Raw genomic sequence first — 24,648 nt, 5'->3', positions numbered from 1 at the left:
AAAGAGAAAAACAAATATCGTATATTAACGCATATATATGGAATGTAGAAAAATGGTACAGATGAACCGGTTTTCAGGGCAGAAATTGAGACACAGATGTAGGGAACAAACATATGGACACCAAGGGGGGAAAGCGGCAGTGGGTGGGGGTGGTGGTGGGATGAATTGGGAGATTGGGTTTGAGATGTATACGTTGATGTGTATAAAATTGATGACTAATAAGAAAAACATAATAATAAATGCAACTTCAGTGGAAAGGAGATTTAAATCTTCAGTAGTCATGTTCCTGAGTTTCATTTGGGTGGATTAGAAAGCTAGTAGGTAGCGGCCGCATAGCACACGGAGATCAGCTCGGTGCTTTGTGACCACTTAGAGGGGTGGGATAGGGAGGGTGGGAGGGAGACACAAGAGGGAGGAGATATGGGGATATATGTATAAGTATAGCTGATTCACTTTGTTATAAAGCAGAAACTAACACACCATTGTAAAGCAATTATACTCCAATAAAGATGTTAAAAAAATTAATTAGCAAGGCATAAGGAGAGAGGGGATGAAGAGTCATTGCTTAATGGCTACAGAGTTTCTGTTTGGGGTGATGAAAAATGTTCAGAAATCCATAGTGGTGATGGTTGCACAACATTGTGAGTGTAATTAATGCCACTGAATTGTATGACAGGTACACTTAAAAATGGCTATAATGGTAAATGTTACCAAACACAGATGTATGTATGCGTATGTATATATATATGTATGTAATTTTTAAATCATAAAAAAATTTTTTAAGTAAATTGCGGATAATGGTGTATTACTTCCTAAGCCTGGATAGTGTGTATGTGTTTGGTTTTTGTTATTCTTTTTTTTTAATTTTTGGCTGCATTGGGTCTTCTTTGCTGCACGCGGGCTTTCTCTAGTTGTGGCGAGCGGGGGCTACTCTTGGTTGCAGTTCGTGGGCTTCTCATTGTGGTGGCTTCTCTTGTTGCAGAGCACGGGCTCTAGGTACGTGGGCTTCAGTAGTTGTGCCTCATGGGTTCTAGAGCATAGCCTCAGTAGTTGTGGCGCACAGGCTTTGTTGCCGCGCAGCAAGTGCGATCTTCCTGGACCAGGGATCGAACCCGTGTCCCCTGCATTGGCAGGCGGGTTCTTAACCACTGTGCCACCAGGGAAGTCCTTCATTATTCTTTACAGTGTACACATATATTACAGTTATTGCTGAAAAGAAAGAGTTTTTTAAAAGAATGAATAGTATTCTTTACCTGTAGGAAAATTCTTAAGTGGTTCCTTCTTCAGGAATGGCTTCTCTCTTTTCTTTGCCTACAAGAATTCTTCCTTTCTTTAGGAATCAGTACAACTTCCTCCTTCTGAGGAGTCTCTCCCTTGCTACTGCAGCCACCATTAACCTCCCCTTCATTTGAATTTGCTTAATATCGTTACCATTCTTCCTAGCCCCCAATTAAATACTATTTCATTTCAACGTCCTTTTCATTTCAGGTGGAGAGATAGCATGCTTGCCCTGGTTTCAGACCCACTCCCACGCTTCTCATGCTCTGCTCTCACAGTCTCTCTTGTTCTTTGATTCCTGATAGGTTAAAGCAATACAAAGCACTGTCAAAGATTGGAAGCAGAGGAAGGGAGAAGCCAGGGTAGTTCTCACTCTTTCTTTCCCTGCTTCCTGTGGAATCTGGCAGGGTCCCAGTGGACAGCCCCTCCCTTCCTGGCCCCAGCTCTCCCTTGGGCTGTTCCCCCCGTGGTTCTAGCTTCCTCTGCCTGACAGCCTAGGCTTCTGGGCTCTGGTAACATCTTCTCCCAGTATCACTCATGCAACAAGGGGAGCAACCTCCCAATTTTGCTAAATCTCTGAGCTGCTTCACCATTCCCTATTTGGTTTCTTCACTCTTCCATTCATCTGTGTAACTGATCCTCTGTAAAAAAATGTCCCTTCCTCTGAAAGACCTGTTTATTTTCCTGGCTAGATCCTAACTGATACAAGGTATAGTGAAAAGAGCACAGGCTTGGAAGGTGGAGGGATCTAAGCTTGAATTCTGTTGTTTATTCTATGAACTTGGACAAGCCATTTAACCTCGTTCTGTAAACGGGGAGTCAGAACACCTACTTCACTGAGTTGCCATGAGTGTTAAACGGCACGCCTGTACCATAGTTAGGATTCAGTCAATGGTAGCTGCTATTATTGATTTATGAACTCCTTGACAGTATGGCCATGTTATTATTCTCTTTGAGTCCTAGTGCTTTACATAAAGGCGCTTGTCACATTCCTGCCTTTTAAATTTCATTTCATCAGCAGCTTATTGAGCACCTGCTATGTACTAGCAATTGTGCTAGGCACTAGTTCTAGAAAACATGATGAAAATAAAGCCCTGGCTTTCAATGTGCTTACAGTCTAATGGGAGTGAGAGAGGGGACAACAGCTAAGTCTACAGAAAAGCAATCTGACGAACACACCAAACAGAGGTGTGAGTGATACTGATGGTACGTGGCTGAAGGAGTGAGGCTCTGACTCTACCAAGGGATATCAGGCACAACTTCAGAGGAGTGGGAACTCTGCTCTCTCTGAAGGAAGAGAAGATGTCCAACAAGCAAAGAACGCAGGGAATGGGAGCTCAGGTTGAGGGAATGGAATGAGCTTAATGGTAGAGCTCTGATCAAGCGTGTACACTCAGTACAATTTGTACATTTAGCACCTTTAACAGGAATTTGTGGAGGGACACCTCGAGGAAGACCTTGAAATCCTTGCCAGCTGCTGGACATGGATTTGATTCTAAGAGTAAAAATAGCAACAGAAAATTTTGAGGAGAGGAGTGATTTGATCCAACTGTAACTTAAGAAATAGTACAAGAGAGTTTGGAGGACTTTTAGCAAGTTCCTGCTATAGTCCTACTGTAGTATAATTCATGACACTTAGGGATTGATTGACATGGGGGATGAGCAAGAGAGTGAGTTAAAATTGGCTCTAAGGCAGCATTTCTCAATCTATGCAACAGAATAGTATCTCATGAATAACAATGGTTATAGCTAATTTTTTTCAGTGTACTTAGAAAAAAGATATACGTACATTCTTTACACTGGCGTATACTTATAACATAAGATTCTACATGATCTTGATCTCAGAGGGACAGCAGTGAGTGGTCCTGAAGTGAGATCTTAGTTCCCTGCCCAGGAATTGGACCTGGCTAGCCTGGATGAAAACCTGGAATCCTAGCCACTAGACCACCAGGGGCTAGAGGCTAGCAGCAAATTTCCCCTGGCTCTTACCCCCATTTAAAGCAAGAATGTTTCAAGGAGGCAAAAACTGTAAGAACAAGTACAAAGTTTATTATTAGAGACACAGCGTAACATGTGGGAGAGCACACAGAGAAGCAGTTTGTTTATTTAAGACAGAAGCAAGGCAGAAATACACACCCAGAGAGAAAGGGTATGGGTGACCTCTCTAATGAGGAGGAGTGCAGGAAAGAGGTGATTTAAATCCCTTATATAGGATAGTTCTTCCAGGTCTTTGTTTACATTTGGCCAATTATCTTGTTTCTTTTTGCACACCTGACTGGTCCTAGGGCTCTCCCCAACATGCATGTGCAACTTTTTGCTAAGATGGATCCCATCGCAGAGGCCTGTGGGGGGTATGTCCACACTTATTATAAGGTGGCAACTCCTCCCTTTTTGACTCCCAAGGAGCCTTCCTGCGCATGTGCAGACAGGGAAGTTTTCCTTGACCTCAGGAGTGGTCATCTTATCTCTTTATTTCAGCAGAGCTCAGCTTCTGCCACTAGCTTTGTCCTTGGAGTGTCTGGGTGAGAACAAAGCTTCAATTTTACTCCACTTGACAAACACCAGCCGTCTGGCCTAGGGGCCCATACATCTCCTACCTCAATCTGACCTGGATGACTTCTTGGACCTCGGCTCAACTCTTCCCCTTTCTCAGTGTGCTTCAGCTCTATCAGTCACATTTTTGTTGCTTGAATAGGCCAAACTTGGTCCTGACTCAGGGCTTTCACAGTTGCTGTTCCTTCTGCCTGGAAGGAACACTCCAGACTTTTGCTTATCCTTACATAATCTGGCACCTGTTTTTATTATTATTATTTTTTAACCACTCCCTCTTTTACTTACTCTCCTTTAGGCATTCTAACCCCTTTGCTCCTCCTGGAATATATCAGGCATGCTCTTGCCCCAGGACCTTTGCACTTGATGTTTCTTTCTGGCTAGACTTATCTTCCCCCAGATTTCTGCATGGCTCACATCCTCATCTCTTTCAGGTCTTCCTTTGTTTATGTGTTACCTTTTCAGTGAGGGATCCCTGAAACTTTAAAGCTAAGATTAAATATTCTTGGGAATTCCCTGGCGGTCCAGTGGTTAGGACTCCACGCTTCTACTGCAGGGAACACGAGTTTGATCCCTGGTTGGGGAACTAAGATCCCACAAGCCGAGCAGCGCCCCCCGAAAAAAAAAGTGAAAAAAAAAGAAAATTAAATATTCTTTTCCTTTTTTTTTCTGCTTTTCCCCATAGCACTTAGCTACCATTTAGCACACTATATGTATTTCTTTTCTTTTTCTTTTTCTTTTCCTGTACCAGAATGTGAGCTCTGAACGTGAATCTGTTAGGGCAGATATTCTTATCTAATTTTGTTTATTGCTCTATCTTCTGTGCCTAAAACGCTCCTGACACATAGTTGGTGCTCAATAAATATTTGTTGAATGAATGGCTGAATGAATGGTAAAGGACTCCAGTCTCCTTCTCATATCTCAGGTCTGAAATAAAATGCCTTCCTCAGAAAGGTCTTATCTCACCCTCCCATCTAAAACTGCCTTTCAGGGGCTTCCCTGGCAGTCCAGTGGTTGAGGCTTCGCCTTCCAATGCAAGGGGTTCGGGTTTGATCCCTGGTTGGGGAGCTAAGATCCCACATGCCTCAGGGCCAAAAAACCAAAACATAAAACAGAAACAATATTGTAACAAATTCAATAAAGACTTTTTAAAAAATGGGGAAAAAACCCTGCCTTTCTCATCCTAGTTACCCTTTATAACGTCATCATGTTTTATTTTACTGCTAGTACTCATCATCATCTGAAATCTTTCTATTTATTTACTTGTTTATTGTCTGTCCCCTCCCTCCCCCATTAGAACGTAGGCTCCATAAGACCTGGGACCTTGACACACAGTAGGTATTCAATAAATATTTGTTAAATGAATGAAAAGATCTGTGCTAAAGGCTTCACATGGATTATTTCACCTCCTTCTCCCAGCAACCCCCATTAAATAGTACCATTCGACCCTCTTTTTCTCAAATGCCAAACAGGGGTTTAAAGAGCTTACACAGCTAGAAAATGACAGAACCCAGAACTGAACACAGGCGGTTTAATTCCAGAACTCATTCTGAGTCAGTTTATTTAACTGTAGCACTTTTCAGAGCCTCTCAATCTGCAATCTTCAAGAAAAGGAAACCATATGCAACATTGCCCAAACTATTTGATGGCAGAATCCTCTTTTTTTGTGGCATATTCCTAGAGTTTTATGGATGTATTTTGGAAAAGTTGCCATAAAGTTTCTAGCCCATTTGACTGGGAAGTTGGTAGAGCTTTATTTACAGGTCAATAACATAACTCTGCTGTAATCCCTTATGGCCTAATAAGCCTAAGAGATGTGGTGGGATGAAGGAATAAAAGCCTTCTCAATGGCAAAGCAAAGGCAGCCCAGGGTTACTGTCAAAAAAGCAATAGAAGAAGGAGAGATCTAAGTGAGAGAGATCAAAAAAAAAGAAAAAAAAGTCCTAGTAAGAGAAAGGCACAAGATCACTTTTCTTTCAGCAAAATCTGTGACTGTTCGGTATGTTGGCCTGAGTAAGTAAGGCAGCAGAAAGTTAAGTTTGTTCTGTAACACAGAGGAGCCTGCAGATCCTCAGTGGAGGATGAGTAGACATTGGTATTGTTTACTCAACATCTGTTCTCTTTCTTCCTCTTTCTAACAGAACCCCATGTTTCCCCTTGTAATCTACCCTCTTTCACTCAGCCTTGTGCTTCCTTAAGCCAATCGCTGTCCTCCCCCGTGAACAGTGTAGAAATGAATAGGTCACCTTGTGCAATTCTGGTAGTGAGACATAAAGGCAAATCCACTTGGGGGCTTCTGGGAAAGGTTTGCCTGTTCATGGAAAAGAGACACATGGGGAGAGGTATTGTTGGTTCTGCATGTGATGCCTGGGACTAGACAAAGTTAACATTAATAATGAGAATGGTAGAGCAGAAAAACGGAATATTCCCTCTTTAGTTCTCTTATGTGCTGCTTTTTTTTTAAAACAACCAGCTAACCTGGGGGCATATTAAAGGGATTAAATTTTAGATAAGGAAATAAGTCACTCATTTCCAGGGAATAGCATTATGCCATGCATTATTCCGTTTCAGAGTTTCAGCTTTTTCAGGTGACTGTCAGTTGACTGTTTCAGGAACGAGAGGCTGGGCCTCAGTTACGCATGTGGTTTGCACAGGGTGTTGCAACAGAGGAGGGCCAGTGCCAGCTCAAGGATTGCTGCTAAATTGGTAAAAGTGGGACTTTGTTGGAAAAGATATGAGGAGAGTAGCTGTCAGATCCATGGTGTAAGACTGGAGTAAAGATCCCCAAACCACTGTAGCTGAGGATTTTAGGGATCCTTCCTGTTCCTACACTCGGTTCTCATCTCTGGATGTCCCCAGCTACATGGCTGTCAGTGGGTCTTGTGAAATTCCCACTTGAAACCCACAAAGTCTGCTGTCCCTCCACCTCAAAACATGAGACTTGCTGCCTGTGTTCTTGCCTAAGACCTCCAGAAACAGCCTGGAGAAGATGCACATCCTGTCAGACTCATCTCCTGAGTAGTTGGTTACTCTGGGGGAATGGAGACTCAATAAAATAGAAAGGGGGTGGGGGGTGTCTCTTTGGCCAGATAATGCTATCTTCATGCTTTCTGTAAAGCTATCAGACACCCATGGGCTTCAGAGTCTGATTTCAATGGATTTTTAGATTTCTTTAAGGAGCAGAAGTGAGTACTCCTACCCTTATTCCATGAACTTGCTCAGGTAACTTTTCCAAGGCCTCACATTTAGTAAGTAGAGGAGTGAGGATTAAAATCCAAGTTATCTACTTCCCAACATCTGTGCACATAACCATTATGCTAAGCAAGACCTGTCAATGTTTGTACCAAGTAACTTCATGCATGAGAATATCCTGTGAAGGGCTTGCAGTCAGAAAAAGATAATGAAACTGATGCCCACCCCACCCATCACCATTCCCCACCTTTCACTTCTACCCAAATTTTAGTAAAGCCTCTCGCTCTCAGTATAGAGCACAGATTGCTCACTAGAGATACATAGTTTCATGCTTCACACCCAGCATAGCACAATTAGGTAAGTGTGAGACTATCTCAGGCTCAAGGAGACCATCTATGTGGGCACATCTGTCATTTAGATACATCCTACCAGAGGCAGAGGATACAGCAGGATGGAGGAACCCATGAACTGCTAACAGTTTATTGGACAGGGAATCTCAGTTACTATGATGGGAATGATTTCCCAGAAATGGGCACTTGGGCAAAGCTGTCTTAGGCAATGAAAAGGCTCAGCTATCATCAAGCTATTTGTGAGTAGCAAGGAAAGTTGTCTTATTCATCACCACCTCCGGGACATTTGTTTGAGAGAAAAGAGTGAACCTTGTTTCATACTTTCATCCTTGACTTGGTATATTCATTAAGTAGAGAGCTCCATGCCAGGCTTTCCTGCTCCCTTCAAAGGCATGAAAGAATGATAGTTATAGAAACTTGTTTATGCATATCATTTTATATTTTATAATTTTATATATAAGTATATGCTATAAATATTATATTTATATACTGTAACTATAATATTAATATAAAGATTTTATATTTTGTTATTTTACATATATACCTGTTATTATCTTGTAAGTTTATAATCTACAAAATGCTTGCAGTGTGACACTTTTTTTTTGGAGGGGGGAGTGGGAAATCATGCTTACAAACTTGGAGTAGCCATATTTAGACAGGTACTAAAAATGACTGTTGGTGATGCAATGGATGAGGTGGTGATAAAGTTTAAATAAACAAACTTGGATCGGCAAGACAAGAAGCTGTAGCTGTTGGTCTAAAGTGCAGAGAAAGAGAAAGAGAGAATGCAGCCTGCATTGAGTGCTAGTTGCATGTACACTGAAAGCAGGGACAAAGATTGTGAGTGTTTTTCATGGATTCAGTATAGGCTCAGCCAAAGAGAGCTGACCTGGAACCATTTCAAATTTCACTCAAGAGTTCTGCTCAGAAAGGTGAAGTGACCCAAACAGAGGATTGGTTTGCCTCGTTCCCACTGCTGTGGGAAGAAGCATAAGTGACCAGATTGAGGTAAATGCTTTGCCTGCAGGACAGGCAGTTCAATGTGGGAGCCTCCAAAGTACCCAGGAAACCACCCATGAGAAGAACAGTCAGCTTTGAACATCATCCAGAAAGAGAGAGCTTTTAAACAGTTGCCACAGCTAAAGAAAACCAGTGCCAGAGTCCCTTGGTGCCAGTCAGGTAAGACAGTTCCTGCCCCTTAGTTCTTATTCACCTCCCTCTTTTAACCTTGGAGGATGGGGAGGCAGCCTGATGGCAAGTGGGGAAGGAGGAGCATAAACACCAAGTAGGGAAATCAGGATGAAACTGAAGCTTTCTCATTGCAAGCACTTTGTCAAGGGTTCTAACACCATACCAGACATTCTGTATATAGTTTAAACACCAAATGTACCTCAGAATGAGTTTCCTAAAGTAATGTCTTACTTCAAATTCTAGCTCTCTCAGCTTACTGGAAAGGAAAGTAGTCAGAAGAAATGTATTTTAATGTTGGGAAGGGCTTGCTAAGGGTGATTTTTCAGGGGACTTGTGGGGAATCAAACACAAGATCATGCCCTGACTTACTCAAGAGAAAGTTAAGCATCCATCTTCTTTTTCCCCTCATAGAGGAATCAAGCCACAAGCTCTATCCCTGTTAACAGTTATAGAACTAAAACTTCTCTTTGCATTTGGATTTCTGGACTATCTCTTGATACTGATTTCCAATTTATGATTTTATGGATCTACATCTGTTACTACATCTCTGCATTTTGAACAAATACTTAAAATTTGTTTCTTGCATTTGTAATTAAACAGTTGACCAGCGTAAGTCCAATAAGAATTTAATTGAGGCCAAATATTTGCTGCTTTTAGCATACCTAATAATTTCGATCTTTGTCTTACTTGAATAGTCATTAAGTATTAGCATTTTATTTTTCTGCTTTCCACTCATTTTTATAAAATAGGCTTAGATAAAACATTCAAATCATTGCATAAATCAACAATGCTTTACAGATAGTAGAACAATCCAGACCAAACAGAACCAATGACTGACAATGAATTCCTGGGAAGTGTGGAGTAGATTTGTAAGTTTGATGAATTTTGCTTGAATTTTAAGATGAGTACTTTATCACTATAATTCTACTTCCTTGACTATTATGTTCAGGCTATTTGAAATAGTCAAGCCTTTCCAGGTTCCCAACACAAAGATGAAAATATTGGAGGCAAACACAAGTTTGATCCACTCCTTGTCATGTGCTAGAGGTCACATGTGAGAACAAGATAATTAGAAGTTATGTTTTCCTTCAAATAACCTCTTTGGAAATATTTGTCAAGACATTCAGTGAGAGATTTCAAATGTGACAATTTAAAGTTTCAAAACAATCCAAGATAAATAAATGCAAGACTACAGGAACAAATCTTATCAACACTACTAATTTATTCACTAGTTGAAGGTGTCTAATTTTGTGTATATCAAAAGCTTTCATCATGAATATAGAACTATAATAAGAAATGACAAAATGAGAAAGCACAGAAGCTAAGAATTCAACTGTTGCTTGAACTGTTATTCTGCCACTTGTTAGTTATATGATCTTGAGAATGTTGCTCGGCTCACTGTATCTCAGTTTCCTCCTAGATAAAAAGGGGAAAATAATACCATCTCCCCGCCAGAGTTCAGTACAAATTATGAGACAGAAAAGGAGAAGATAGATGGTGATGAAAATATCACCTGCTAAACTTCTAAAGGCTAGAATTGAAGATGTGGCTTAGATGTATTGCAATTATAGGCTTCCTAACATGGAACACCAGTCATAGGTTAGGAAGTGGAACCTGCTGGTCTCCCCATGCACGAGCCTGCCACTGCAATCATATGGCATGAAGGAGCAGGAATGAGTGCATGCTGTCTGTGGATCCCAAGTTAAAATGAAACAGGAAGGGGCTGAGATAAGCATTTAAAAATTCTCCTCTCTTAACTCATCAAGAAGAAAAGTCTCTCCTGTTTCCCTGGGGAGGGGAAAGAGGAGTTGGCAGAGAGTGGACAGTGAAGCTCCTTCCACAATGAAAACATCAGAATGGGACGAAGAAAGTTGTATCCCTAAACACTTCCCAGACTTTTGTTCTCTTCATCCATTGGCCTTGACCATTTATCCTATAATTCAACCAGGCTCTGGCTGTCCCCTTGTGGGGAAAAGATCAGCAGATTATCAGGACAGTCCAGTTCTCACTTTCACAGGGATGTTCCCCCAGAGGAGCCAATCATGCTCCTCTGGGGGTCCTCCTGGTATACCCGAGGTCCGTAGTGTTGCTTCTGCCCCAGAATGCTCTGAAATAGGCCAGATGTGTATATTAAATAAATTAACTTGAAGGCAACATTGAAAATCAATTCCCTACTTTATTTCCCAACCCAAATTTTGTCTAGCCAAGTTGTCCAGTTACATATTATGTTAGTTCAGGTCCACTGAGAAGTAGATGTCAAGAAGGGATCAGACATGAAAGAGATGTATCAGGAGAAGAAACAGGAGAAGGCGAGGGGAGGCTTCAAACCATGGTGCAGGTCTGACAACTGTGCACTAAGGAAGAGAGGAGGACACGGTAGGGAGACTTTCAGAGTGCAGTGCTGCTCCTTGAAAGGTTAAACCTGGGTGATGGGCACTCATTGAGCCAAAGACACTTGCTGGAGGAGTTCTATGTCTCACTGGAACGGACCTGCTTTAATACTCTCACCATCCTCAGTTATTGGCTAGGAGCAGCTGGTGGGAAGGGTGGCCTCAGTGTGAACACAGTGGTGGATCCAGAGGCTGTCAGTCCATTGAGCTTCCTGCAGATGGAGATTTGAGCAGTGCATTTTCATAGCTACAACATGCATATAGCTCAACAGTGATTCCACAATGGTATCAAGTGACAACATAAAAAACTCCAATAATAACATCCTAACAATAAGATACTTCATGTCCCATGATCAAATTCTATGGAGAAATTACAGTAAAAAAAAAAATTTGATTCCCCCAACCCCTGCTCTGCTTGCAAGTTAAGTCCAAATAAGTTAAAGTCCAAAAAGATTAAAACCCTAGATCAAATTCTCTTGACTTTATGAGTTAAAGTTAAAAAAATTAAAATCCAAAATTTATTTCCTCCCATTTTCTTATCCTCTCAGTCTTAGTCAAGAGAAGGTAGATGTGGAGGTGGGTTCCCTCAGCACCACAGCACCTGGAATGGATGTGTTTCCTTCAAGAACCCAGAGTTAGAATTTGTCTTCATGATCCCCGCTTTATAAAAAGTCCGAAGAATTCCTAGAACATACAAGATTATAAAAGTTCTAGCTCAGTAACTATACAATTTAAAAAGCAAACTAATCCCTAGATCATAGTAGAGTTACCACAGGAAAATTATGCTCCCAGATCACATCTCTTAGTGAGGCCAAAAACTGTGTCAAAGGTACCCAAATTAAGTGAACAGATGGAAATAATCTGGGTTTTCATCTCACCAAGATTCATTCATTCACATCACAAATAATTATTGAATGCCTACTAAATTCCAGGAGCTATTCTAGCAATGAATGAAATAGACAAAGCTCCTTGCTTTCATGGAGCAAAATTGCATTCTATTGGGGAAGACATTCTTTAAATGGGATAAATAATTAAATATGTAACATGTTAGTGACATGATAAGGAGGAAAAAAATAAAGAGGCTATTATGACATGTTGGGAGGGGATTAGAATTTTAGCTAGGATAGTCAGGGAAGGCAATTTTTTTTTTTAAACCTCTTTATTGGAGTATAATTGCTTTACAATGGTGTGTTAGTTTCTGCTTTATAACAAAGTGAATCAGCTATACATATACATATATCCCCATATCTCCTCCTTCTTGCATCTCCCTCCCACCCTCCCTATCCCACCCCTCTAGGTGGACACAAAGCACGGAGCTGATCTCCCTGTGCTGTGCGGCTGCTTCCCACTAGCTAGCTATTTTACATTTGGTAGTGTATGTATGTCCATGCCACTCTCTCACTTCGTCCCAGCTTACCCTAAGGAAGGCAATTTTGAATAAAACCCTAGAGGATGTTAAAGAGCAAGTCCTGAGGTTATCTAGGCAGAGATCATCTAAGGGCAGAGGAAATGCAAAGGTGGGAGACAGGAGTGTTCCTGGCATGTTTACCAGCAAGGAGGCCTGTGTGGCTGGAGTACAGGGAGCAAGGTGGAAAGTGATAAAGGGATGAGATTAGAGGGACACAGAAGGACAGATCATGTGGAGCCGTGTGAGCGTTCACTCTGATGATCTGGAAGCCAGTGGAGGGTTCAGAGCAGAGTACTGACTTGAACTAACAAGATCACCTGGATGCTGGGTTGAGAAGAGACTCTAAGGGGCCAAGTACCGAAGCAGGCGGATGATTTAGGAAGCAAGTGGGATAACCTAGGGAAGAAAAGATTGTGGCTTGGAGCAAGATAATAGCAGTGAGGGGTGACATGTAGTTGGGTTTCTGTATATAGTTTGAGGGCTGTCATTTCCAAGTTTTTGGAGTTGAGAAAATGTGAGCTTAAACTCAATTGGGAGAAATCACCCATCAAGAAGTTAATCTCTCACTTCTGATGTGGAAGGAAGAGCCAGCTCTGCATACTATTTTCTCTCTCAGAGAGTGGCATTTGTGACACTTCTGGCTTCTAAAATCATTTTTAAATTTTCACATGATGTCAGTCCCAGTCAGTAGGCTTTACTTGAAGTACCATTCCTTCCTGTCTAGCATATTCCAAACCCTTTACTTTCCCTTTTCCTATTGAGTCCCATGGTTCTGGTATCCCATGCTGAAAAGAGTGGGGCTTTGTCTAGTCACATAGCTTCCATGCTATCTTATGAATAGCACTTTACTCCTAATCCACAGGGCTTGTTGCCTTTCTTTACCCCTTGCCATGGCTAAGACACCTGCCTCCACTGGATGACTTCCTCCTGCTTCCTACAATTGTTTCAACAGGATAATCACCCTCAGCAGAGACCTGAACTAAAGCTGCTTTTGGAACCTGTACCCCTATGGGCCTAGTGAGTTTCTATTACCTATCTTAAGTCCTACTCAAGACCCTATCTTTCACTTTGAATGTTACAATCCTTGAGTAGAATCTTTCAGCTACATCTTTTTCTGCAGCAAGAGATTAGACGTCTGGTGTTATATTTCCTTCCTCTGCTCTACTGCTATTTTTTAGAAAGACTCATCTGAATTTATAGCAGTTCAACCTGATTTTATATTGCTCCCTTTCTTTCTCTGCTTATAGTAAAGCTAGGATTGTTTGCTGAATTTGTGATCTTCTTCCTTCTGTTTTCTTACACACTTTTAATTTTTTCTCTCTTTTTGTTTTCTGGCCCAGACATGCATTTTTCTTACACACTCCTCTAAGTTTTGTTTGTGGGGTGTCCCATAGTGAGACATGAAGTCTACGCATTCTGTGTTTGCCTAAAGCAAAGAAACTCTTACCTTCACCTTTCTGAGTTGTATAATATTCCCTGGAGATAGTCTCCTAATAGATTAATATGAAATCCAGGGCCTGGACTTGACTTGTCATTGTCTTCTCCCCGGCTTGCAGGGGTAAGACCTGTGCTACTCTGCTACTGGCCTCACCGAGAGCAGACCAGAACACATGGTTTTTGCAAGCTGGAATATATGAAAGAGAATGGGGGAGGGGAAAGGAACATCAGTTATATTTGATCTTTGTCATGGCCCTGAGCCTCATCCCAAACTCACCAAAGTTCCTTCTCCTCTTCTGGGAAGTAATAAGTGTATTCAGGCAAGGACGATTACTCTAATGGTTGTTCTCCCATATGCGAGGCAGTATCAGGAGTGAAGAGTCAGTGTTCCCCTATAAAAGTATGTAAAATACCTAGCATAGAGCCTGAAAAGAGATTAGAACTCAATAAATGTTGACTATTATATATAGAAAAAGGGACTTCCCTGGCGGTCCAGTGGTTAGGACTCCATGCTTCCTCTGCAGGGGGCATGGGTTCGATCCCTGGTTGGGGAACTAAGATCCCGCAAGCCGCATGGTGCAGCCGGAAAAAAAAAAAAACTACCTATAAGCAATTTATAGGAAACGCATGAAGTGACAAAAATGTTTCAAATAAATGGACAAAAATTGTTTAAATAAAGAAATAAATAAATAGAAAAAGAAATATTGAGATGAAAATTATTTTCCAGTTTGTTATTTATAGGAAAAGCTAAAGGGAAAAAGTATACATGATAGAAATAGGGCAACCAAGCAAATCCTACGATATTGGATTTTGAGTTTTTTTGTTTTTTTTTTAAGAGTAAACCCCTATGCCTTAAATTGTCCTTTTAATGCTCACCTATGAATACAACCTGCTTCAAACATGGAAACAGCCTCCAGACAAATGAACACATTTAGGTCAAGTGTGAAGTTTTTTCTTGGATCTCAGGACCATAGAACTGGATTAATCCTAATCTTTGGTTATGACACTCTCCTTGTTGGTTTCTCCCTCCCTCTTTCCTTCCCTCCTTGCCCTGCCCCCTTCCTAATTACTCCCTCTCCTAAGGGATCTTACAACATCAACACCTTATTCAGAGTGGAACAGAACTTTAGGATTCTCCTGCCCTCCCCTCATTCCCCTTCCAGACAACTGTCTTTAGTTATTGGGCTGAGTTTGAAATTTTAATAAACACTGAAAGTGACAGACTTGCCACATCTGGAAGAAAAAACTGCCATTCCTTTTGGTTTCTCCCAGAATTCTAAGTGCATCCCAAAAGCTCAAAGGAAGGGTGTGGTTTTGACTCAAACTTTGCCCTTTTTGCCAACCTCAGGGAGTCTGGGTTGAGTTAGGAGGAATGTAACAAAACCTGACAATGGACAAGTCTAATGTGGTTTGGAGTTTTATTATGAAACTTCTGTGTAGTTCTGCTTTTCACCCAGTTGTGTCATAAGAAAACAAACAAAACATTCATTTCAGTTTCTGCTAGCCATCTTTTAGAATAACACAAATACATATTCAGTATTTAAATATTCTGTATTGTAACTAGCAAATTATCATAAGATGTTGAAAATGTATTATGTACTGATTCATAAGTCAGTTTTAAACTATTGCCTTACTTTCCTTTATTATAAGTATGATCATATGTATACATATGTATACTATGTACAATACCATAGATCCATATAAAAATATACACATTAAAAACACAAACAAAATACTGGGACTTCTCATTTTTATTATGTAAACAATTTATATTTATTAAAGAAAAATTGGATAATGCAAAAAATTAGAAAGAAAGAAAAATTATGTATGGGACAATTTATCAATTTATTCTACCGGCAACTGATATCGTGCTAGGTGCTGAGAAAAATACATAGATGACTAGGACATAGACTGTAACCTATAGGAGAGAGACATAACCCAGTACATGTATTTTGAATATTCAGTGAAAGGTTACATTTGTCAAGCATCTTCAGTATTCCAGTATCTGCCTGTTACCTTTAACTCAGTCATTTAGAGGTAGAGTCTGTTTACCCAGAAATCAGATGATCTGTGGGTGCCTGGGCTGTATCATGGTTTAACTTGAGGTCCAGCTCTCTTTAGCCTGCGTGTATCTGCACTTCATTCTTTAGAGAGGCAGCAGTTGGAAAGAAATCTTTCCACTTGTTACATGGGCTGGGAGGGCTGGATGGATGAGTGACAAAAGGTTCAGTGTTGATAGTGTCCACTGAAGATAAAGAAACTACATTAAGATCAAGGTAGGAAAGGGACATGGTTATGTAGTGTATTAATGACTCATTCCAAATTTTACAAGAAGGACAACCACCAGGCAGAAAGTTTTTTCTAAAGTAATTTTAAATAAAATTTTGAAGAGGATTTTAACAAAATAGAGTTTAGTCAATAATTTAATAATTTTTTAATCAGTATATTAAGTCACATAGTGATCGTGTAAAGTTAGAAGCCAGAAATCAATTGGTTTTTTGTGCCTCAATGTGTACTATTAATGGTAGACTTCCATTGGCTTCAGATAATTAGAACTGTATTTCTAAGATTTCAAGATAGTTATGCTGGGAATTATACAGACAAAGTAAAATTGTGAGACCCTATAACTATGATCATTTAACATAACAAGGAACTGGAAGAGAATTATGTCAGTTCTTCTTAGGTAAGGTGGTTGAGGTAGCTGGACACAAAGGAGAAACTGAGTATCATCTAATTCTGGCTTTTTTCTACTGATGAAGCAAAACCAGACAGTTTCTAATTCTCCCTTGATTATGATTTTTACACACACACACAAAACTTCTAACAAAATCAACATTAACATAACCTATTGCTTTCATTTATCCATCTGTATACCACCCATTTATCCAGAAAATATTTATTATGTATCTGCTATGAGGGAAAGCACTTTTCTGAACACTGTATTACCAAATGCCTCAGTTGAAGAACGATTACATGTCGTGAGATATGATTTCATATAATAACATGAAGCTTCTATGAGAAACTTGGAGTTTGTTTATAAAATAGATGAGTTTAAATTTAAGGAGCAAATAGCACTCAGTTTTCAAAACTGAGGGTTGTTTGTTTGTTTGTTTGTTTTTACAGAACACTCCTAAACTACCATGCAATTCTCAGTTATGAGTTTCTACTGCTAACGATCAAATGAAAAACGCTTCCCATGGCAAGGAGAATCAGCAGTGGATTATTTGACTCTCATTGTGGTTTATTTCATTACACGATGAGTCACATTTTTTCCTTTGTTAGTTACAGAGGTTGAGAAAAATCTGGTGGCTATACTTTACATGGGCTACAAAAAACAAATTGTTGTTCCCCAAACTGTGTATCTGGCTCCTAAGTCTCCCTCCAGAGTCCTGGCTGTCTTTTATCCATTGCTAACTAGACATTTCCCCACTAGTGCTCCACAGGCACACAAACTTCGTGTGTATGAAGCTGAACTCTGTGTAGTCGTCCACAAGCCTAGTCTTCTTGAATTCTCTCATAATGAACAGTACCACCATCTGCCTAGTTTCTCAAACTAGAAATTGGATGCTCATTTAGAACCTGCCTTTGCTGGCACTCCCATAGTTACTAGGTCATCAAATTCTGTTAATTTTATCTTCAGAATAGATTCTTTGCTTCATCATCACCACTGCTTTAGTGCCACTCACCCTTATATATTGCCTGGACTATTGCAAAGACCTCCAAAATGAACTTCCTGCTTCTGGTTTCTCAATACTCCAGGCCATCCACTATACTGACATTGAAGTTATCTTTTCCTAACTTAAATATGCTTATGTCACCCTCTCTGAAAGTCTTTGAACAGACCCTGACTAACTACAGGATTAAGTCCAGTCATGTAGCATGGCCTTTAAGAATCTTTATAATCTGGTCCTAAGTGTTCTTTTCAGGCTCATCTCTCCACAAGTGTTATGTCTTTCTGCCAAATGGGACTGCTTGCCTACATATACCACGCATGCCCCTTTTATAACCATGAGCTACTGAATATGCTCTCTCTTTGTGTAGAATCTGCACTGGGAAAACCCCTACTTGTCTTTCAAGATGTATCTCAAATATTATCTCCTTTGAAGTCCTCTGGAAGAGTTAGTACCTCTACTCTCTGTGCTGGGCTATTCTTTGCTTGACCTTTTTGACCCCCTCTCTACCATTTTCCATCTGTCTTGTGCCCTGGGAAGCTGACCTCTTTGAACAATATTAACCGGGTTTTCTCTGACTTTCTGGTGGATTTGAACAATGGGAGGCCCTGGAAGAAGCTCAGAGGACAGAAGAGAATAAAATTGTAGTAATATTTCCTTAACTCCCTCCCTCCCAGGCCTTGGATTGGCAAGGGCTGCATTAATCTACCAAAAAGTTCCTATTAGGAATCCTCCCTTATAGCTAGAGCTGTCTCTCTGGATTTTGATAATAGCTCCTTTCCTTCGCCTCTTTAGGACTAAGGGTGGGAGCGGTTTCTCAGTGTTGGTGCTTAATTATCCCTAACTCTGCTTACACCTTTCTAAATAAATTATTTTAAACTCTCTTTAATCATTCTTTTTGAGTATGCCATCTGTTACCGGTCCTGACTGCTGTACTCCTTTAGTGCCATTTAGATATCTCCTTGGCTGTACTTAACACATTGTATTCCAATTATTTTTGCCTACCGGTTCATTTCCTCCATTAAACTCCTTAGGGCAGGTCTGAATCCAGGGAAAGAATCCTGTGACGAGGTAGAGAAAAGCCTTCTTCTCCTAGGAAGGTTTTGCAAAGACCAGGGTAGGAAGTGCAGATGCCAGAGCAAGGAGGGATCTCTGGAACGTGCAGAAAACCTGAAGGACCTGGGAGGAATCTTTGAGAATCAGGTAAGCAACTGCCTGCCTGCCTGCCTTGATTAGAGGGGTCAACCTGGCTGAAAAGAAAAATCAGAAAGCGGGGACTGAAAAATCTGACACAACTAATTAGCTTCGTCAATCTCAATCTCACTTGGGCTAAAGTCTGAGAATCTTGGCCTGACATTTGGAATCCAATGATAGAGGCTTTCAGATTTCACCTAATAAGGGGACCAAGAACTATAAACAAAAGGGCAATGATTCTAAAAACCATATAAGACTTCTTAAACTTCCATAATTGTTGGAGGTGAGAGTTGGAGGATCCCAATCAATAGCACTTCCCCTTCCTGCCCAACTTTTCAACAAATTGAGAAATAAAAGATTAAGACAGATGGGGTCAAAAATAATAATGATAATAGCAATGATAGCTCAAACTTGTGGAACACTTATTTTGTAATAGGCACTGTTCTAAGTGCTTTGTATATATGAACTCAATCTTCACAATAATTCTGTGAGTAGATACTCTTAGTCCCATTTTTGTAGGTGGAGAAATTGAAGCACAGGGAAGTTAAGTAACTTGCCCAAAGTCACATGGCTGTTATTACATGGCAGATACTGGGCTTTTAACCAGTTTGGCTCCAGAGTCTATGCACTTAACCATTACACATTGCCTTTTTTTTTTTTTTTTTTTTTAATAAATTTATTTATTTATTTTAGCGTGTTGGGTCTTCATTTCTGTGCGAGGGCTTTCTCTAGTTGCGGCAAGCGGGGGTCACACTTCATCGCGGTGTGCGGGCCTCTCTTGTTGCGGAGCACAGGCTCCAGACGTGCAGGCTCAGTAGTTGTGGCTCACGGGCCCAGTTGCTCCCCGGCATGTGGGATCTTCCCAGACCAGGGCTCGAACCCGTGTCCCCTGCATTGGCAGGCAGATTCTCAACCACTGCGCCACCAGGGAAGCCCACACATTGCCTTTTGAAATAGAACAAATTTATTATGGATAAACCTGATGTTGGAGAATGTGATTTGTGTCTATGAACAAGAAGGATTCCTAATACTGAACCCCTGGTCATGGACAGTGCTGAACTTCTGCAGGCTTCCTTACATGGGACTTGTTTCTGGAAAACTTGGGGAGTGGAAAAGCAGAGAAATTATCTTCCTTACAGGCAGGCTGGCTGCAAGGAGAGGGACTTCTCTGGTGGTCGAGTGGTTAAGACTCCGTGTTTCCAATGCAGGGGGCATGGGTTTGATCCCTGGTGGGGAATTAAGATCCCCCATGCCTTGTGGCCAAGAAAAAAAAAGAGAGGGGGCGGGAGAGAGAGTGAGAGCGAGACAAAACAGAGAGGCAGACAGACAGAGGGGATAAACGCAAGAGGGAGCTTGCATAAGCATGCCACTTTCTCTTTTCATTGTCATCAATCAGATTAAGTAAATTCTCCTCTCCTGGGGAAAGAGTTGAGAGGTGGAGGAAATTAGGCGTATTACATTAGTGGAGCCCCCTCCATCTGGAAGGAAACATCAGGAATTGGGAAGAGATATGTTTCTCCCTCAATGTGATGTCCCTATATTGATTATTTTTAAAATTCTCAGTATCAGTGCTACATTGTGCTGAAATTATTTGCTTGTCTGTCTCTCCCTCCTCCTTCCGCCTCACTTACGTTGCTTCTTTTTTTTTTTTTTTTCTGTTTTTTACTTTTGGCTGTGTTGGGTCTTCGTTGCTGGGCGTGGGCTTTCTCCAGTTGCGGCGAGCGGGCGCTACTCTTCGTTGTGGTGCACGGGCTTCTCATTGTCTTGGCTTCTCTTGTTGCGGAGCACGGGCTCTAGGCGTGCAAGCTTCCGTAGTTGTGGCTCGCGGGCTCTAGAGCTCAGGCTCCGTAGTTGCGGCGCACAGGTTTAGCTGCTCCGCAGTATGTGGGATCTTCCTGGACCAGGGCTCGAACCCGTGTCCCTTGCATTGGCAGGCAGATTCTTAACCACTGCGCCACCAGGGAAGCCCTACGTTGCTTCTTAACAGCAGAAATCTTTTTCTATTAACCTCTGGATCTCTGGTGACTGGCCCATGGTACACACTCGATAATTGCTTGTTAAACGAAAGAATGAACAAATAGGTATTTTTCTCTAATTCCTAGAAAATACAGAAGTAGGAATTTAACAGCATACTAGGATTTGTTGTTAGCTCAGGAATCGATTAGCCGTTTCAGAACTTCAGCTTCCTGGCTTGAGGTCATCCTGAACCTCTTTAATTCCTGGTTTTATTTTTAATATAAGGGCATAAGAGGTGAGCTGGAGAAGCTGAAAGCTTCCTACTTACTGCTGCTGCTACCCATGGCTTTTCTTCAACTGGAATCAGACAAAGTGGTGAGGGACAGCATACCCCAGCAGCTTGGCACATAGCTTGGTTATCCCTTGTCTAGAAAAAAGAGGACTTGGGCTTTGGTGTCGTTCAACCTAGTGTTGAAAACCCACTTTGCAATTTACTAGCTGTGTGACCTTGGGCAGATTATGCTTGTAGCCTAGAGCTATGTTCTAGTAGGTTTTAGGCAGCTCCCTTCTGTGAGGACGTCATCTGCTTTTCAGAAAGACTCGCATTTGACTGCTTTGGTGGAATTACTCATGCCCTAGCTCATAGCCTCCTTTTCCATTTTTGAAATCAGCCTGCTTTATCTTTCAGACATCAGATTCTGATGTTTGATAGCATGTGACTATCGAGAAATGTGATTATTCCTCTTACTTTATCCTGTTTTTCTAGTTTGTGATTGTATCTCAATTAACTATTTCCTTAGTTACTGATTGACTTAATGGAATCCAGCTTCATTGACATAGTTGTGAACTTTGGTTACCACTAACATCTATTTGAATCACAGTAGCTTGTCAAATTGCCCTGATGTTTTTATTGCATCTTCCAGAACCGCTGAAGCTTATTACCAATGGTCACTTCAAAATGCATCAGTTATTTTTGCCTCTCAGTAGAGTTATCCAAATATAACACGTTTCCTTGACCAATCAATCCTGTGTATCTTGTACCTGGGAACACATATTTCTGGTAATGCTATATGAAATTATCCAAAACTTAAGCATCTAAAGAAATGGTCATTTATAAACCAGGGCACAGAAATGAGTAACTGGGAAAGACTTCAGCAAGACCCAGTTTTTCAAAACTGGACTCCTACTGTATTATGGGACAACTTCTTGTCAACTTGCTTCAATTTACTAATCCTTTCATGATCCTCCTATTGCAATAAGCCAAGTTCATTCTTGTCTTCACAGACTGCTGATTCCCAGATTCAGAAACTATTCCCCGAAGGCTACTAAATAATAAGTACCAGTGACATTGGCCCACATTTACCTAGGTTTGTAAAATGTTTTGCACCCATTCTCTCACCGGATTTGAGTTCTAGAACAGAGGATCTTACATGGAGCCATCTTTACACTAGTAGAATGATGATTTTCTGTTCTGTATTTTCGACACACTGGCTGTGTTTCTGCCTCCAAGGCCACTGCTTATTTATTAATGCATTTAACTAACATTTATCGAATCTCCTCCTGTTTTAAGCAGTGTGCTAGAAATTCTGGGGGAAAAAAAAGATGAACATGACATGGTTCCTCATCTAAACCAGGGAGAAAAATTTAAAATTAACCAACAAGGGACTTCCCTAGTGGCGCAGTGGTTAAGAATCTGCCTGCCAATGCAGGGGACACGGGTTCGAGCCCTGGTCCAGGAAGATCCCACAGGCCATGGAGCAACTAAGCTTGTGTGCCACAGCTACTGAGCCTGCGCTCTAGAGCCCGTGAGCCACAACCATTGAAGCCCATATGCCCTAGAGCCTGCGTACTGCAACTACTGAAGCCTACGCACTCTAGGGCCCATGTGCCACAACTACTGGAGCCCACGGCCTAGAGCCCATGCTCCACAACAAGAGAAGCCACTGCAATGAGAAGCTCAAGCACCACAATGAAGAGTAGCCCCCGCTCGCCACAACTAGAGAAAGCCTGCGTGCAGCAACGAAGACCCAATGCAGCCAAAAATAAATAAATAATAAAAAAATAAAATAAAATTAATCAACAAAGATACAATGTTAAGATACTATAATATATTTATATAAAGAGCTAAAAGAATACAGCAGGAAGAGAGGCTAATTTAGGCCCAAGCTTTAGGGTGGCTTCAGCGTCAGAGAAGAGGAAATTATTAAAAAAGAAAAAAAGAAAAACTAACAGCAAAACAAAACCCTGAAGCAAAGTAAGATTAATTTAAATTCATTTAAAAATTTTGTTAAATTTCATATAATAGATTAATAATTTTTTCTTGGGGCTGTGGGGGACTATATGACAGGAGAGATAGTTGTGAAATCTAACAATCAAGATGGGGTGTCACAACTTCAAAGAGGTTAGAAATCATTGTCCTGGTATCCTAGAAGTTTAAATGCTTGCTTGGACCTTGTTACATACAATTTCTAGGCAATGAGTACAGAGAGAAATTTGTGCCCAATAAGCAGAACTAAAAGGTTTTTAATAGCAATCACTTATCTTTTTTTTTAAATTTATTTATTTATTTTTGGCTGTGTTGGGTCTTCGTTGCGGTGTGCAGGCTTCTCATCGCCGTGGCTTCTCTTGTTGCGGAGCACAGGCTCTAGGCGTGAGGGCTTCAGTAGTTGTGCCTCGCCGGCTCTAGAGTACAGGCTCAGTAGTTGTGGCGCATGGGCTTAGTTGCTCCGTGGCATGTGGGATCTTCCTGGACCAGGGATTGAACCCGTGTCCCTTGCATTGGCAGGCAGATTCTTAACCACTGCACCACCAGGGAAGTCCCACTTACTTATCTTTATCTTAATAATTATGATAAGGTGACTACATGGCATCAGAACCTAGATGAGTATTTCCCATTTCATAAATAGGGACATTTAAGTTTTGTACTTGAAGGATATTGGGAAAACATCCTTAATTCTCACTGTAAAGACAGCAGTGATTTCCTTTCTGTTTGGTTACAAACATTCTTGGTTTTGTGTGTGTGTGTGTGTGTGTGTGCGTGCGCACGTGTGTGAGAGCGCATGTATGAGAAATTGTGTTTTTAGCATTAGAACATACCAAAACCTCTACTTGAGTTCTTTTTTAAAAGCAACTATAAAAGAAGAAAGAGCAAACAGGATTTCCTCTATAACTAATATTGGCTTAACTTTATAGAGTCGCAAGCCTGAACTCCTCTGTTTACTCATGAAACAGATCCAGGCTATTGGTCCATTCGGATTTACTTCCAAACTTCACAGTTCAGACTGCACAGCCAGTTTAACTCTTGACCTCTCAGGTGACATGATTTTCAAGGGTAATAGAAAAGACACAGCAGTGCTGGCAGTTTGTGAAAGAAACCCATGCCCTGGCCCACTGCCCAGGAGAGGAGAGTCCCTCAGCAAAAGAGTTTCCACTGATTACACTTGAGACTTACCCCCTGTTTAGCCTTTGTCTGGAACCATCTGAATGTCAAAAGTGCTAATAAGCAACTGACTCACTGGTGGAATAAATTCAGTCTGGTGATTCTGTTCTGGAAGACTATAAGGACAGAGATACTGGCAATAAAACAACAAAGTAACTTCCTAAGTTTTGAAGTTGTCTGAGCTTCTCTCTTGTGAGATGGCATATTGATAACTGAGAGAGGGTATTGGAGATGTCATGGTAGCTCAGCTTCTTTTTGTAGATGAAAGAAGCCCTGTTTAGATTTTGTCCAACATCCTTTTCCTAGCTCTCGCTCTTTTTTTTTTTTACAAGTTCTCTGACATCTTTTTTTAAAATTAATTAATTAATTAATTTTTGGCTGCGTTGGGTCTTTGTTGCTGCTCACGGACTTTCTCTAGTTACGGCAAGCGGGGGCTACTTTTCGTTGCGGTGCTTTGGCTTCTCATTGCGGTGGTTTCTCTTGTTGTGGAGCATGGGCTCTAGGCGCGTGGGCTTCAGTAGTTGTGGCACGTAGGCTCAGTAGTTGTGGCTCGTGGGCTCTAGAGCACAGGCTCAGTAGTTGTGGCGCACAG

The 24,648-nt window shown here is 41.1% G+C and overlaps 1 long non-coding RNA gene across 1 annotated transcript; it reads right to left on the bottom strand.

Moving 5' to 3' along the window:
* Positions 1-12,107: 12,107 nt before the first annotated feature.
* LOC309605643 lies at positions 12,108-22,366 on the bottom strand. Its single transcript, XR_014231469.1, has 2 exons — positions 19,607-22,366; positions 12,108-19,308 (listed from the first exon to the last, which is right to left on the bottom strand). It is a non-coding gene; the product is annotated as an uncharacterized lncRNA (long non-coding RNA).
* Between the last annotated feature and the right edge of the window lie 2,282 nt (positions 22,367-24,648).

Source organism: Balaenoptera borealis (assembly GCF_965194805.1).
Source record: "Balaenoptera borealis genome assembly, chromosome: 11".
Taxonomy (NCBI): domain Eukaryota; kingdom Metazoa; phylum Chordata; class Mammalia; order Artiodactyla; family Balaenopteridae; genus Balaenoptera; species Balaenoptera borealis.
Note: the sequence above shows the minus strand (reverse complement) of the source record. Positions and strands in the feature narration are given on the sequence as shown.